This window comes from Puma concolor, chromosome D2 (assembly GCF_028749965.1).
Source record: "Puma concolor isolate L17-30 chromosome D2, mPumCon1.1.hap2, whole genome shotgun sequence".
Classification (NCBI taxonomy): domain Eukaryota; kingdom Metazoa; phylum Chordata; class Mammalia; order Carnivora; family Felidae; genus Puma; species Puma concolor.
This window is the reverse complement of record NC_141677.1, coordinates 1435337-1452717: the sequence shown is the minus strand read 5'-3', so window position 1 is coordinate 1452717 and position 17381 is coordinate 1435337. Positions and strand designations below refer to the sequence as shown.

The 17381-nt window shown below is 45.6% G+C and overlaps 1 protein-coding gene across 3 annotated transcripts in view; it reads right to left on the bottom strand.

Moving 5' to 3' along the window:
• Nucleotides 1–17381, bottom strand: part of ZWINT (ZW10 interacting kinetochore protein) — a 53837-nt gene that overhangs the window by 10500 nt on the left and 25956 nt on the right. Inside the window, exon 9 of one of the 3 annotated variants that reach the window (XM_025915074.2) lies at nucleotides 12026–12629. The exons of the other annotated variants lie outside the window; for them this stretch is intronic. The gene's annotated coding sequence lies outside the window, so the exon portion shown is untranslated. Of the gene's footprint in view, nucleotides 1–12025; nucleotides 12630–17381 lie in introns of those variants that run through there. 3 annotated transcript variants of the gene reach the window in all.

Sequence of the window (17381 nt, the reverse complement as noted above, 5' to 3'; positions counted from 1 at the left end):
TGTCTTTCATATTGATGGTGGTGTATGTTTCCTATGGACTTCACTTTGCTTGATAGATTACCAACCACTCAAGATAAATGTGAATTACTTGGGAGTCAGGTCGCTTCATCCAAGTGGGTACAACCTCTCAAGCATGAACATGTAAACATGGGAAGTGACCTCATCTTGTTATAGTTGTCATTCTCCACTTGCTCAGAAAAAGAGACCAATGGAAAGACTCGAAGAAAAGGAAAAGTCAGTCCTCTTTATCCAAGAGGCTATTATTTCCTGCCACTCCTTATGTTTTGATATGTCCCAGACAGAATGGTAAGGCAAGCAGTAAAAAAATTCCTCAAGACTCACTTAGTTTCAGTGAATTTCTTTTGATGCATTGATGTTAAATTTGACTATCAATTCAGGAAGTGTGCCAAAATGTTTCCTTTGTTCCATTTACTCACTTTCAAGAGATGTTAGCATGATATGTCATAGCACACCAGTGTGGTCTAAAACACCCTTTTTACATAGCTGTCACACATTAATAATGACTTAAAACCAGTAGAAGAAACTTATTCCCACTAGTAATTCTATTCAACCTGTGTTTGCAAATTATTTGCAAAAGCGCATCAAAACTGTAAAAAGTCTGAGATTTTGCCCTTCTTTTAAATGAGAATTTACTCCGTCACAGTATCATGAGCATTGGCAGAAGACATAGGACTCCTTGGTCAGAGACACAGGATTTTATGACTCTCAGAAACAGCAGCAGTCAGAATACTAACAGTTTCTTGTGCTGGTTCCCTAGGTGCTAATTCCCAAAGGGCTACAAGGAAAGGGCCAGATTACAGGTGGGTAGAGAGTACAAGAGAGGAAACCTGAAGTCAGATAACCCGAGTGTTTTATAAAGGGCACTAAACATGCCTGCCCTTTGTTCTGGAGGCACAGGTTATCTCTATCTTCCAAGACTGTAAGCAAACATGCCCTTCGCTTTACAGGACAATGTCAGTTCTGTCTTCCAACGAGTCTCATGCAAACACTTTGAAAAGATAATCAAGAAGTTAGTTCCTCTGCTTACATGACACGCAGAAACACGAGAACCCATAGAGCTGTCTCCCCAAAAAGCATGCAATTAATTCATTCTGACTGACCCTTAGAAATAAATGACTTAGTTGATTTATGGAGATCTAGTAATGTATTCACTCAATTCCATTGACAACTCTGGAGTCAACAGTAATGAGGCTAACGAAGAAGCACATGTCACAGCAGTAAGAGCGGGACAGCAAAACGACTATGTAACAGACACGAGATCGGGAAAGGGGAGTGAAATAAGTGGATGTCAGGTCGACACCACTGGGTCTTCCACTTCTGGCTGAGACAGACTAACAGGGATAGGAATCACCCAGAACGAATGAACGACTACACAAAGACACGAAACAACGGTGGTGAGACTGTGTACAACACAGATCGCTGAGGAAGGGGAAATAATGACGGTATCCCCACGATTGCCTCACCTGCTGCCTCAAGACAGCTCCCAGGCTGTGGCCCCAGCCCAGAAGTCCCCCTGAATTGAGGGGATGGAGCCGGAAGGCCAGGAGGCTGAGGAAGCCGGGGCACATGGGGAAGAATACTGGACAGGAAAGAAGTGAACAGAGAGACACCAGCTTGGGGATGTGAGAGTCCTCCTTGTGTCGATGTGTTCTGAACATGTGTGTGAAGAGGCCACTGGCCTCCAGAGAAAAAACCACCGGAACAGAGCACAGGGCGTAACCACAGAGCCACACAGGGCTAGGAACGGCCGGGCCAGAGACAATATTTGGGTGGGGCAAAGGTTTCTTACTCACAGCACCACATGCATGGGCCGTAAAAAGAAACAACTGATCAATCATAATGTATCAAAGTCAAGGATCTCTGCTCTTCAAAAGTCAAGGGAGGGAAAAAGAAAACAAACCACAAATTATTTTCAGATTGTACATTCAATAAAGAACCTATATCCACAATATATAAAGACTCACAATAAATAAGACAACTAATTTCTCACAAAGAGGCAAATGGTTTGAGCTGGCCCGTCAGCAAACAGGATACATGATGGTAAAAATGCACTTGAAAAGATGCTCGACATTAGTAGCTGCAAACCAATTAAAGAGTCAAACTCAAGGACACACCTGTTAAATCCCCATAAAAATGTCTAAAAATAACAAAGCTGCACCAAGTGTCGAGGACAGGGCACAACCGGAATTCTCGTACACGACTGTGGGATTGTAAAGGGGCAGAAACACTTGGAGAAGCTGTCAGCTTCCTCAAAAGTTCCTGACACTTCCACATAATTCAGCCCCTACAGGAATGGGGATTTACCCTTGATAAATACAAGCACATGTTCACACAACGACCGTACACGAAACGTCACAGCAGCTTTACTCGTGGTAGCCAGAACCAGGGACAGCCCAAACCACAAGCCCATTAACAAGTGATGGAAGAAGAGAATTGTGACAGGTCTATATAATACATTCAAAATAAAATAAAATAAGCCAAAATGCAACAAGCAAAGGATCCACACAACGTGGCACCTCAAATTGACTCCGCTGAGTGGAAGCCAAAGAAAGAAAGAGCGGGTATTGCATGATTCCGATTCTATAAAATCCTAGAAAATGCAGGCAAACTCAGGGTGACAGACAGCACATCAGTTGTGCCTGGGGACATGGTCAGTGGCTGGAGAGGCGGGCTGTGAAGGAGCAGGACAGTATTCCATGTGGTACATTCGTCATCGTGACCATCACAGTTTCACCTGTGTACGTGGATGTGAAAACCAACCGGATAGTACATTCTCAATATGTGTCGTCAATTGCTCATTTGCTCATAAGGTTGTAAAAAATATGGGCAAAGGGGTCCTACAAATAGTCTTGTTGATTAAGAAACAAAATGCAAACAGCGAAAAGGGTTCATTTTGTAAAGTTTAAAGCCACAATATCCCCTTTATATGTCACTTTTACATGATCTCAGTTTAGATAATACATATATTTTTAAACCAAATCCAGAGGGAAAACAACACTCGTTTTCCCGCCAAAAGTATTTTAACGGGATTGTCATGGTGATTTTAGGAAACAGGTGTAATACACATAGATATAATTATGGAATTTTCCAAGCGAATTACTATAAAGGACTTTGGAAACTTAAAGCAGGTAGTAGGGTCGTAAAAGCGCCATTGAAATACCAGCGAAGACAAGGGGTCCTTCCCCCCTTTGTAACATAGTTGGCCGCGTACTATTTACCCAAACCGCCTGGAGGTCCGGTGCGGTGTGTGCTGCTTTAGCCCTTCATGTTCCTAAATTCTACAAAGCACTAAACAAGGCCAAGCAACACAACGAACTTTGCCGAATAATAATAATGAAAAAGCAAACACTATTGATCACTAGGTAATAGAGACAAAAGTTCACGTTGTCAAGTATATGACTCCAGGTTTTTGACAGAAAAGTGTAATGAATATAAATTCGTGTAAAAGGAAGTAGGCGGACTGTATTTTTTCGCAGTTTTGACTTCACGTTAAAATTGAGTGGAAGTGGGGCGCCTGGGTGGCTCGGTCGGTTAAGCGTCCGACTTCGGCTCAGGTCATGATCTCACGGTCCATGAGTTCGGGCCCCGCGTCGGGCTCTGTGCTGACAGCTCAGAGCCTGGAGCCTCTTTCAGATTCTGTGTCTCCCTCTCTCTCTGCCCCTCCCCTGTTCATGCTCTGTCTCTCTCCGTCTCAAAAATAAACATTAAAAAAATATATACAAAAAAAAAAATTGAGTGGAAGGGACAGATGTTGTCTTTTTCTTTCCAAATAATGTAAGAAACTGATATACTTTTAAAAATATATATATCATAACTGTGAATTAATTAGAAGAAAAACCAACCTTGAGGCAACATTAGTGGAGGTCAAGGTTTGTAATTTGTGTGAACACATTATAATTTCAGTCCAAATAGTCTTTTATTGTTTGGAGACTCCCACACGGCAAAGTGCTTACTTTGGGAGTATATTTCGATGCTGTTTCTGAGGTCTGAAATCCAAGAACACAACCCATTTTTAAAGTTGCCATTTGCTATGGACCTTGAAATTCTGATAAAAGGTTATGTGCTTCAGATATATTCCCTTTGAAAAGCCACATCCTTTGAGGTTAATTTTGTTTTATGATTATCTCCTTCTGCTTTTTATAGCTACTTCCAGAACCTTCCTTGGTCCCCCCTCCTCCGTGGTCGCAGGTCACACACCACAGTAAACCCCATGCTCTCCTCCTTCCCCACTCCGTCCTAACGTCATCTCCGCACCCGACACTTACGCCCTCGCGACTCCCGGTGACTTAAATCTTCACAGGCTTCATGCTTCTACATCTCAGCATTTCTGCCCTCGTCCTTCCCCTGACCTCAGGCACCTGCTCCCGCAAACATGCCTGTTTCTCAGGCAGGACACACCCGATGACACGTGGCATCACCACCAAACGCACAGCAGCTGGAAACAAAAGGTTAATTCCCGTTCTCATAAAAGTTGCCATCAATCTAAGTCCTCAGGGGGGCTCTCCCCCTGCACTCGGTCAACATCCGAGGCCACCTCAGCTCGTACCGGGTCCTTTCACCAACATGACCCTCAGGTTTGTAAATGCTTCAGCCCAGAGGGCAGAAAACCACTCCCAGCTCTTCCTTTGGCCACAGCCAACCACATGGTCACGCCGATCCCCAATGGAAGGATTTGCTGAATCATGCTGTTTTCTTGGTCGAAACCGTAGGTCTGGGTAGATTCAGTCGTTAGCCCACTGCATATGCATACGTGTGCACCATGTATGTGCACAACACGGCCAAGCGGAGTAACGTGGACCCTCAGTGAGGCCATCTTCCCACATCCCGGGATTCAACAGTGCTTACCTGTCCCACACAACATCTACAGACCTCGCTCTCTCCTCAAATCTCCAGCACATCCATCGAATTCTCTTTCTCGGCGGATAAAATGCCTATCTCCAGAACCATACGTTTCTTATTTTTTCATAAACCATAAGGTACACAAGTCACTGCGGAAAAGGGCGACGATACTGCCCCACCGAACGAATAAAAGGCCTCAGAAGAGACCGTCCCTCCCTCAGCGCCCACCTCCCTCCTGTGCCCTTCCCTGGCCGCCCCCCAGATCCTCTGCACCGAGATCTTGACACTCCCGTCTTTAAATGCTGGCCTCCTCCTGGGTCGTGCTTTTTTCTTCCTACCCTTGCTGAGCACACACACTCTTACGGTCACAAATGATGTCTACCGCAGAAGCATCCAAGGTTTTATTTCCACGTGGACCGCAACCCGACTGCACACTTGCGAATGCAGCTGCCGACTGTCCAGCCCTGGATCTCAAACCCAACAACCCCTCGTTGAGGTCCTAGAGGTGGTACACATCTTCACACCACACCACCTGCCATATCTCAGTATGAGATGGCTTCATGTCTCCAGCTCCTCAACACAACTGTCAGAGCCCCTATTTAATGACTCTAACCAGCACCCCACCCATGATGACCCCCTTTAACCAGCGTCACACCCCATGATGATTGCCTTTAACGAGCACCCACCTCATGATAATCGCCTTTAAACAGCACCCCACCCCATGATGATTCCCTTTAACCAGCACCCATCCCATGATGATCCCCTTTACTCACCACCCCACACCAGGATGACCCCCTTTAACCAGCACCCCACCCCATGATGATCCCTTTAACCAGGATCCACCCCATGATGAACTCTTTAACCAGGACCCCATCCCATGATGATCCCTTTAACCAGCACCCATCCTATGATGACCCCCTTTAGCCAGCACCCAAACGCACGATGATCCCCTTTAACCAGCACCCCACCCCATGATGACCCCCTTTAGCCACCACCCGAACCCATGATGATCCCCTTTAACCAGCACCCGAACCCATGATGATCCCGTTTAACCAACACCAACCCCATGATGATCTCCATTAACCTGCACCCCACCCCATGATGACCCCCTTTAACCAGCATCCCAACCCATGATGACCCCCTTTAATAAGCACCCCACCCCATGATGACCCCTTTTAACCAGGACCCCACCCCATGATGTCTCCCATTAACCTGCACCCCACACCATGATGACCCCCTTTAACCAGCGCACCACCATGATGATCCCCTTTAACCAGCACCCCACCTGATGATGACCCCCTATAAGCAGCACCCCACCCCATGATGATCCCTTGTAACCACCACCCCACACCATGATGATCCCTTTTAACCAGCACCCCACCTGATGACCTCCTTTAACCAGCACCCCACCCCATGATGATACCTTTAACCAGGACCAACCCCATGATCCCCTTTAACCAGGACTTACCCCGTGATGATCCCTTTTAACCAGAACCCACCCCATGATGATCCCTTTAACCTGGATCCACCTCCACGATGATCCCTTTAACCAGGACCCCATCTCATGATGATCCCTTTAACCAGCACCCAACCCATGATGATCCCCCTCCTCAGCTAGTTATCCTCTCCCCAGTGCTGTATTTTTATTCTCAGCACCTTTTGCTGCTATGTTTTATTTGTCAGTCTGTTCAACACCTGCACTGAAGTGTAAGCAGCAGAATAGGGTAGAGGAAAAAAGAAGTCCTGAGCACACAACTACCACGTAGGGACGTAGGGAATTTAGTGCAATGGGCTCCTCGGATTAGGAAGTGATAGGAGCAAGGAAATAAAGCTGAAAAACAGGAAAAACAAAACAAACAAAAATCACGTATCTGCAATGGTATTTTGCTTCAACACTTGTTGATTGGAGTTCACTTCGTATACTTATGCGTCATATAGAAAATACCAGGAAAGCGAATGGAGTCTAAAACCCAATACCACATTATGCTAATACTTACAGTTTATTTTACGCAGTTACCTCCATTTTGCAGTGTTTATTTAGGCCAAAGACATTTTGGAAAAAGCTCTCTGGCATCGTAAAAAGAATGTGAGTTTGGGGAAAAGAAATGCTGACATTCTCTGTATCTGACTTCTTTAACAATTCTGCAAGTAGTCTCTCATCTGAATTATTTTTATAAATTGCTACTGGGAGGAGTGTGTGCTATTGTGTGTGACTGGCAAGTAAGCATGTCCCGAGATGCTGCACAAAAGAGCAGAGTCGAATGTAAACTGGAGATGATGTGTACCAGATGCGCCGACGGCCACGCTGGACGAGCCCGGGCCAGCGCGGTGCTCGGCAGGGAGGCCTGGCGTCCCGTCCACACCTGCTGTTGGCTTCTGGTGATGCACCAGGTTCTCAGGACGGCTGCTTGTGCAGCAACGAGGGAGGGATTGTACGGTGGGCACATTTATCTGTGAGTGCCTCAACGTGCCTCAGTGGGCTGCATCACTACTTGGCATCCAGCTCCTAGACCGCCCGTGTTTATGAGACACAAAGGGGAAAACCTGGCTAAAGTCAGTGCTTTTCTTCCTAAACGTTTTGAGGAAATGATGCTCAACATCACTCATCATCAGGGAAGTACAAATCAAAATCATGATGAGATACCACCTCACACCTATCAGAATGGCTGAAATCAACAACAGGTGTTGGTGGGGAAGTAGAGAAAGGGCAACCCTCTTCCACCGCTGGTGGGAATGCAAACTGGGGCAGCCGCTCTGGAAAACAGTGTGGAGGTGCCTCAAAAAGTTAAAAATAGAACTATCCTATGACCCAGCAATTGCACTACTGGGTATTTACCCCCAAAATATAAAAACACTAATTCAGAGATACATGTAACCCAATGTTTATAGCAGAATTATTTACAACAGCCAAATTATGTAAACAGCCCAAGTGTCCATCGGCTGATGAATGAAGAAGTGTAATGTATACACAATGGAATATTATTCACACATAACGAAGAATGAAACCTTGCCATCTGCAACTACGTGGATGCAACTAGAGTGCACGATGTTAAGTGAAATAAGTCCGTCAGAGAAAGATAAATACCATATGATTTCACTCATGTTTGGAATTTAAGAAACAAACGAGCAAAGGCAGGAAAAGAGAGGGGGCAAACCAAGAAACAGACTCTTAACCACAGAGCACTGATGGTCACCAGAGGGGAGGTCGGTGGGGTTTGGGTGAAACAGGGGATGGGGACTGAGGAGGGCACTTGTCTGATAGAAAAGCATAAAAACAAATAAATACAAAAGGGAAGAAAAGAACTCAATTTGCACATTCCCATTCTTCGTTTTCTTAAAGCCACACAAAGGCAAACAGAACTAAGACTTCAGGGAAACTGCAGCCATAATAATCCACTCCTAAAAACAGGTACTTGGCACGAATTTACATTTAAATCAACCATCAATCCATCAGGACATAATTTCCAAAGTTAGTAACATATAACCTTCCCAGTTTAACCTCCAACCACCATATGCATAGAGTCATGCTTTTTACCAAACAAGGTGCATTATTTGATGTTTAACCATATAAACACCTTGGGATTATGTTCCTTCAGCTCACGAATTATATTTTAAATACCAAAGACAATTCTTAGGGGCACCTGGGTGGCTTAGTCGGTTGAGTGTCCAACTTCGGCTCAGGTCATGATCTCACAGTTCGTGAGTTCAAGCCCCGCGTCGGGGCTGGAGCCTGGTTCGGATTCTGTGTCTCCCTCTCTCTCGGTCCCTCGGCCCCTCCCTAGCTCTCACTCACACTCTGTCTCTGTCAAAAATAAATAAAATTTAAATAAATAAATACAGACATACATACGTACATACATACCAAAGACAATTCTTAAAAATGGGGAACAGTGCTGGTAACCCATGAATACTGAAGGGCAAAAACTTAAACAGTGAAAATAACATCACTGTCTCAGCAGTTCTAGAAACACACAGCTAAATTCTCTCATTTATACTGTATTTGGTATAAGGTATATACTTTCGTGTAGTATGTGATATTTAAATACAAACAGTTGACTTGGGAAAATTTTGCTATGGTCTAACACTCAACCCATCGAACTTTGCATGACTCTTTATACAAATCAAAATAAACTTTTAAAATATATGAGTAATGCATGCAAATAGTCAAATGTTCAGACAATAACAAAGATATCGAGATAAAAAGGCTATGATGAAGGAAAAAAGGTTTTGAGAAAACTTTTAACCTTCATGATAAAATCTTGGGGCGCCTGGGTGGCTCAGTCGGTTAAGTGTCCAACTTAGCTCAGGTCACGATCTCACAGTTTGTGGGTTCGAGCCCCGCATCAGGCTCTGTTTTGGCACCTTGGAGCCTGAAGCCTGTTTTGGATTCTGTGTGTCCCTCTCTCTCTGCCCCTCCCCCATTCACGCTCTGTCTGTGTCTCTCAAAAATAAACCAACATTAAAAAAAAATTTTTTTTAAATCTTAATGTGAGTCACATGGGCTGGAGAGGAAATAACATCTCTTGCCCTGAAATATCACACTTCATAGGTTCTGAGGTTTTTGAGGGAAACTGTACCAAACGTCTACCTCCTCAAGTGGAGGAGCCTTCATGAGGGAAAGGTCTCACGCGTACGCTAGAAATCTGCAAGAGAAACTGAATGGCAGTATCTTTGGGAGGAAAATCCAAATGAGGTCATTTGAGAGTGGCTGCTCCCGTTTGTCCTAAGATCCGAGATGAGAACTGAGTTTAATATAAGAACCAGAAAAAACTCTCCTTTTCCTCGCAAAAACACGTTTCCAGGAGAGGATTAGAAAACGAGTTTTACTGTCAGCAGCTCCGACAATTACTGAATATCCAGCTTTTCAGAGGCCAGCTTCTTTTCTGTCCAGACCTCCTGGTGCCCACTGTACAGGGCGTCGGGACCTCGAGCTGTAAGCTCTCCTTTATCAACTAACCAGTCATTTTCAATCTCGCTGAGCCTCAGTTTCCCTATCTTTAAATTTTTTTTAATGTTTATTCATTTCTGAGAGACAGAGAGAGACAGAGTGCAAGCGGGGAGAGAGGGAGACACAGAATCCAAAGTAGGCTCCAGGCTCTGAGCCCAACACGGGGCTCGAACTCACGGACGGTGAGATCATGACCTGAGCCGAAGTCGGACACTTAACTGACTGAGCCACCCAGGTGCCCATTAACTATCTGTAAAATAGGGTAAAGTGTCTTAAAATCTGAACTTTTGGGGCGCCTGGGTGGCGCAGTCGGTTAAGTGTCCGACTTCAGCCAGGTCACGATCTCGCAGTCCGTGAGTTCGAGCCCCGCGTCGGGCTCTGGGCTGATGGCTCAGAGCCTGGAGCCTGTTTCCGATTCTGTGTCTCCCTCTCTCTCTGCCCCTCCCCCGTTCATGCTCTGTCTCTCTCTGTCCCAAAAATAAATAAAAAACGTTGAAAAAAATTAAAAAAAAAAAAAAAACTGAAAGTCTTTTCAAAAAAAAAAAAATCTTAACTTTTGACAGATAAAATGAAAGCAGTGTATTTAGCACAGCGTTTGGTTCCCAGATAGCAGCCTGGATTAACAAATGTAAGGGAGGACATTCCTTTGTGGTTTCAAATGTTCCTGATCACAACCAACGTGGCCAATGCCTGGCCTCACACATTACTGACGGGTCACTAATTGCAGAATCAGCATGAAGGAGCAAGACAGCAAGGAGCCCAGGCCACCCGGGACGTGCGTCCTGGGCGACAGTCACTTCCACGCTCCCCCACGCGGGCAGCTCTTCTCCCGGTCTACACCACCCCCAGGTCTCTGTTCCAAAGGCTGGCTGCTCACGTCTTTTATTTTATTTTATTTTATTTTTTTAACGTTTATTTATTTTTGAGACAGAGAGAGACAGAGCATGAACGGGGAAGGGGCAGAGAGAGAGGGAGACACAGAATCAGAAGCAGGCTCCAGGCTCTGAGCCATCAGCCCAGAGCCCGACGCGGGGCTCGAACTCACGGACCGCGAGATCGTGACCTGAGCTGAAGTCGGACGCTCAACCGACTGAGCCACCCAGGCGCCCCATGCTCACGTCTCTTATAACAACGTGATTTCTGCAGTCAGTTTACCTGACACAACAATTTCAAATGCAAGTCACGTGTAGGCACACAAAAACGAGACAAGGCACCGGCACCGGTAGTTGCCAACGTGAGTTGGAGAATCACTCATGATCAGAAGCCCCATGTGAATCGTCTGTGACACATTATATCACAAAGGCGCACAACTGGCTCTGACAAACCAGAGTGTACATGGATCGTCAGGACATGAAGAAACTAAGTCACGTTTTTCCACACAACGTGCTTGGAAAAAGTACCTTCTAGGAACTCTGCATGGGCAGAAAGGAATCCCAGAGGGGTAGTATTCTCATGGAGACTTAGGGCAAATTATACTAAAGTCATCATTTCTCCCCTTTCTCACAGTTGACTGGCCAAAACTGGGCTGATAAAAACTTCCTACCTAATGTGTATGCATTCACTTTATATTCCAATTCTCCACAAAAAAATAGGATTTATAAATGTTTACTATGAATTTTCTGGAGACCTTACACACGGTTTTCTAGGAGAATAGAGTTTTGAACATTGTTCCTTCTTTTTGTGTTTGCTTTTTGTTCAGCTTTGAGAAATAATTGACAAATAAAATTGTAATATATTTGAAGTGTACCGTGTGATGATTTGATACACATGTACGTTGTGGAAGGATTCCCGCCAAGTTGATGAACGCATCCATCATCCTACATATTGACCTTTTTATGGGGGGGAGGGCGCAAAGGGGAGAACACTTATGTTCTAGTCTATTAGCAGATTTCAATCACGCAATACCGTCATGTGAACTCCAGTTATCAGTTGCACATTCGATCATGAGACCTTACTCGTCTTGTAACTGACAGTCTGAGCCCTTTTGCCAACTTCTCCCTATGTCTCTCCTCCCCAGCCAGGCAACCTCTATCCTAGTCTCTGTTTCTACAAGTTTGACTTTTCTAGATTTCTCATGATACCTCATGTTCTTGTTAAGATCGCTTTGGTATTCACCATCTTTTGTGGTTTCATAAGAACGCTAGGATCATTTTTTCTCTTTTCTGCGAAAAACGCTTTTGGGATTGTGATAAAGATTGAATGCAATTTGTAGACTGGTTGGGCAGCATGGATATCTTACAATATTTATTCTTCCATTTATCCCAATCCATGAACATCTGTATCTGAAGCTAAAATGTACAGGTCAAGGAACCAAGGTGTGGTGGTTAGGAGTGACCTATCTCATTATCATTCCCAGGATCCAGCGCATAATCTATACTTCTCGCCCCTATTAAATCAGTCTATGTAAACAGGTTCCGTCTTGGAGGAAGGCTGGGTGGGGGATATTCTTCGTAGCAGAGACTTGAATTTCGACACATAGAAAGCTATGACAACCAATGGTTATTTGAGTTTCTCCCGCCAGGAGACCGGCAGGTGGCCAAGAGATAAAATACTCTCCTACCGGAAGCCACTAACCCTTTGGTCGGGAGGTGGGATTGTGACAAGCAAGGACAAAGGTGGGTGTATCCGGAGCTCAGGAGATTCACTGGGGTCCCTCCTGGGCCATCCAGCCTCTGCGAAGACCTTCAGTGGGCAACTGTAGGAATCACGGTCTGGGAGCACAGAACCCAGATGTCCGTACACATGAATATCTTGATCACTTTGCGGAGCGGGCAACCTAGATCGTCACGTGTGTTGATGCTGGCTGCGGTAAATCTGGAATCTGTGGTACAAAAGGGAAAACCTGAGTGCAATACGAGAACTCTGTGTTATTTCTTAACAGTGCATGTGATTTTACAATTATTATTTAAAAACAAAGAGTTTTTGTAGGTGTGCAGTACAATCCCGAGTGGCCGTGTCCTTGCTAAAGCAAGGATGAGCCCTGAGGAGCGGAACGTGAGACCAAGGCGGACATGGGGTGCCGAGAGGGGGCCGCAGAAGCCGCCGGTGCCCTGCTCGCTCTGCTCTAGCGCTGCCTTGTCTTGTACGGAACTCTGGCAGCCGAACACGCTGTGCAAGCGGACAAAGGACCAGGAGGGTCATCCTCTGAGCAACCCGAACGCAGGACGACCGGCAAACGCATATCCAGCCTGGCTTTCCTGCCGCCTGGCACACCGTACACGTTTTACACGCTGGCCCAGAGATGCGAGCGGCGGTGCCCTGATCACCTGCAGCAGCAGTGCAGGAAGGGCCTCCCTCCTTTCCCTCTCCCGTGCTTTCCACACTCAAGGCCAAAGCTCCCGAGAACCGCCTCCCGAATTACATGTGCTCAGACCCTTATGGCAGGTGGTCTGCTTGAGCCAAAGACAATTCATGCTATGACTTTATCTGAGGGGACTTACTTTTGCCTCCAGCACTTTAAGGAATATCTGGAGTAGGAGACAAACATGTTTGACCACACGGCATGTTGGGAAACAAAGTTAAGAGCATAGCACTATCGCTTTATTCCTGTTTCCAAGTAGGTGTGCGGGACTTGTAAGTATGCTCGCCCCCTTATTACGTCCCCCAGTTTTGCTGACACTCTTGGCCGCTCTGAAGGCTGGAAGTGGCCCAAGCCGTCTGGTGTGTCCCCCAGCCTTCATGCTCATCCCCTAATTCTTCCATGATGAAGAAGGTGATCTCTCTTGGCTCTTCTGAGGACCCACAGGCGCACAGGAATTACCTCCCCTGGGGCACATTCTGTCCTGGAAACATAATCCCAAGTCTCTCCATGTGTGACAAAGGGAATAGATCGGGATTTTATTTTTTTTAGTGTTTATTTATTTTTGGGAGACAGAGACAGTGCGTGAGCAAGGGAGGGGCAGAGAGAGGGGGAGACACAATCTGAAGTGGGCTCCAGGCTCTGAGCTGCCAGCACAGAGCCCGACGCGGGGCTCGAACCCACAAAGTGTGAGATCATGACCTGAGCCAAAGTCGGATGCCCAAGCGACTGCACCACCTAGGCGCCCCTCCAGTTGGGATTATTTTTGTTAGGATCATCATATTTCCTCCTCTTGCAGCCTTTCTGTCCAGGCCAGAAAGTTCTTTATTGTGCAAAATCATTGCTTCCTGACATTCTTATCCTGTTCAGTTCTGCAACCTTAACTGTCTACATCCACCACTGTGAACTGATCTTATTTCTAATAGTATTTCATTGAAACCACAGAACGTTAGAGTTGGAGAGAACTTTGGTTCCCCCGGCATATAGATGAGGACAGTGCGGTTCTGACGGCCTAGTTCACAGATGAAGACGGTCGCTCACATAACCTCAGGGAATCACTAAGGAGGACAGTAAGTTCACGACAGAGCTAAGACCTGAACAAATCAGAGTTTGACTGTGTTCCAGGGACGAGACAGACAGAACGTGAAAACACTGACATGGCATGCATGTACAAACATGCAGTCGTCTTTTCACTCTTAACCAAGCCAGAGGACAGCTGTTAATTCATCAGCGTAATACTTCTAATTGCATTGGTTGTAAGACTCACATGATTGTGAAGATATTAAAATGTAAAAGCGGGCATGTTAGAATTCCGTGATGATTGACATTTACAGAATGTCATGTCCAAGTGGCACACGTATGTTACCGAATCCTCACGACTTTCGTCGGTCTGCTCGATTACAAAATTAATTCCTCCTCTATACCAGCAACCCAACACTGAACTACTTGGAAATTATTTCTTCACTCTTTTAAAATTAAGAGTCCAGGGGTGCCTGGGTGGCTCAGTCGGTTAAGCGGCCAACTTCAGCTCAGGTCATGATCTCGCGGTCCGTTGAGTTCGAGCCCCGCATCGGGCTCTGTGCTGACAGCTCAGAGCCTGGAGCCTGTTTCAGATTCTGTGTCTCCCTCTCTCTGACCCTCCCCCATTCATGCTCTGTCTCTCTCTGTCTCAAAAATAAATAAACGTTAAAAAAATAAATAAATAATCTTAAAAAAAATAAAAATAAAATAAAATTAAGAGTCCAAAGAAGTCTTACCTGTCATGTCACTACAGAAAATAAATAAATAAATAAATAAATAAATAAATAAATGCCACTGGTTCACACATTTTATTTTGCATTAACATTATCTGGAGTATTTATTAAACAGAGATTCACGTGGGGCACCTGGGGGGGGCTCAGTCGGTGAAGCGAACAACTCTTTGATTTTGGCTCAGGTCATGATCTCATGGCTCATGAGTTCGAGCTCTGCGTCGGGCTCTGTGATGGCAGTGCGAGGCCTGCATGGGAATTTTTCTCTCTCTCCCTCTCTCTCTGCCTGTCCCCTGCTCATCCTCACTCTCTCTCTCAATAAATAAAATCAACATTTAGAAAAATCCCACAGACTAACAGCCTTCACTCAGTAATCGGGGGTGGGAACTCAGAGTATTCTAAGAAGTTGCCTGCGGATGCTGCTGGTCTTCAGAGGATGCTTTAATTGGCATTTGCTTAACTGTCCTTTTTTACATTTTGTGTACATTAGTCTTTTAAGAGTTAAAAAGTCACCTTGCACGAGCGAGTTATCTAATTTGCGTGTTCTACAGTTTACATAGAGTTCGAGGGCGTATCAGTCTGTGTGCTCTCTGGTCACAGACACTAATAGGTGCCGTGATACAGGCACCGGGGTTCACAGTGTGAGCGGTCGCCTGAGGAGAAAGGGGTGCAAACTGGTAAAAAGGGCCACCAAACTTAAGCCTCCAAAGCGCAGAGCAGGGCCCCAGAGGGAGTCACCTTGAAGCTGTAACAGCAGAAAAACGAACAAGGAACAAGGTGCCGCTGTGCTTCTGCCACATTTCTGCAAGTGGCGGCTCTTGTGTTCATGCCCCATGACTTCCTGAGCGGGTGCAACGTGCCCACCGTCTTGCACGTGCAACAGGCCCCTTTATCCATTATTTCCCACCCACCACCCGCAAAGGGGATCACATAGTAGAAAGCACACTCTTCTCTGTAGTCACTGGCGTTAGGGTGTGAAAGGGAAAACTGTCACCAGAGCTACAGGACCCAGAGAACAAAGGACTCCCTCTTCACAAGTACAGTAGCACATTCTTTAGGCCTTCTAGCCTCCTCCTCCCCCCTAAACATCCCTTCCAAGACCACTGCAAAGGATGCAGCGCTTCTGACATTAGATAATCTCATTATTTAAGAAACGGTGAGGGTAGAACACCACAGAGAATAGGTTGGAATAATTTGGTCAGGTCTCCAAAGCTAACATGTAATGCGGCCTTTTCTATTTATCATAACATCCTAGGCAGCTGCCAAATGATCTCATATTTATTAAGTTACTCGTAACTAGCTCATGAATAAGAGACTCAAAGACAGATCCGAAAGCGTAACAGCTTTGGAGTTAGGAATAGGATAGGAAGAAAGAAAAGGACGGAAGGAGGGAGGAGAGGAGGGGTGGAGGAGGGAAGGAAAGAAGGAACCAAACACGCAGACTGAGTCCTAGTTGGGCCACATGTTCTAGGCAAGCTCTTGAGAAATTACTCGAAGGTTCACAGCTCCATTCTCTGCTTTTTAAAAACACCTGGTTTTCGAGTTTGTTGTAAACCTTAAATAAGATCAATATGGATCCCATCTGGCGGCATTCTAACAAGATCAACTGTTTCGAGTTTGATGAGAGCTTACAAATATTAATATAGCAAGACACTTGGTGTATATTAAAATTTTACAGCTGAAGCCTAATTATTTGTTTGATGCCTGACCGCTCCAGGATCTTCATCACTTGTCCTGTCCTCTAATAGCAGTGTCTCTGGTACACGTCATAGATCATTTTAAAATTCCTTCTCAAACTGCTGCATCTTATCAAGTATATCTAGTCTATGTAAATTTTTTATTAGCAATTATCTGGACTAATTTCTATCTTATTTTATACATTCCTTTACTACGTATTTATTTTTCTTTTCAGGCTTCTATTGGATTGATGTTTTTTCCCAGAGACAAAAAACTTTATTACTCACAGCACACTGAGTAGCAAAAGCATCCCGCTCCTCGGGGCCCAGTCCCACGGGGCCAACGTGGAGGGCCCTAGTGTGAGCTACACATACAGTGGGTTTGTCACATCGGAGGAGCACAGGCCATGGGAGGCCATGGGGGTCATCTTTTACAGAAGACAGCGAACAAACCCACTTTCTCCTAGAGAGGTCACTTCCTTCCTCAAGGTGGCTGGCTGCACATACAACCCTGAGAAATCGCCCAGGCAGGGTGGTCGGACTGTGCATTCTTGCCATGCCCAGCAGTGATGCTCAGGCAAGGGCTGTTTGCCTGCCCCAATATCTGACCCTGCACATTCCTGGCGGAACTTGAATATTTCTTCACATGAGTATACAGCTCCATCTGTCATCCTGATCAACCTGACCAACAGAGACTCGTCCTGCACAGAGTATAATTATGGCTATTATCAACAGAACTTCCAGCAGCAAGATGAGGCCAACCCATGCACTGGCTTCAACCAGGCTGCCCAGTCACTTGTGAGTCCCAGGGGGACGGGTAGGTCTTATTCAGACATCCAGGATATAGT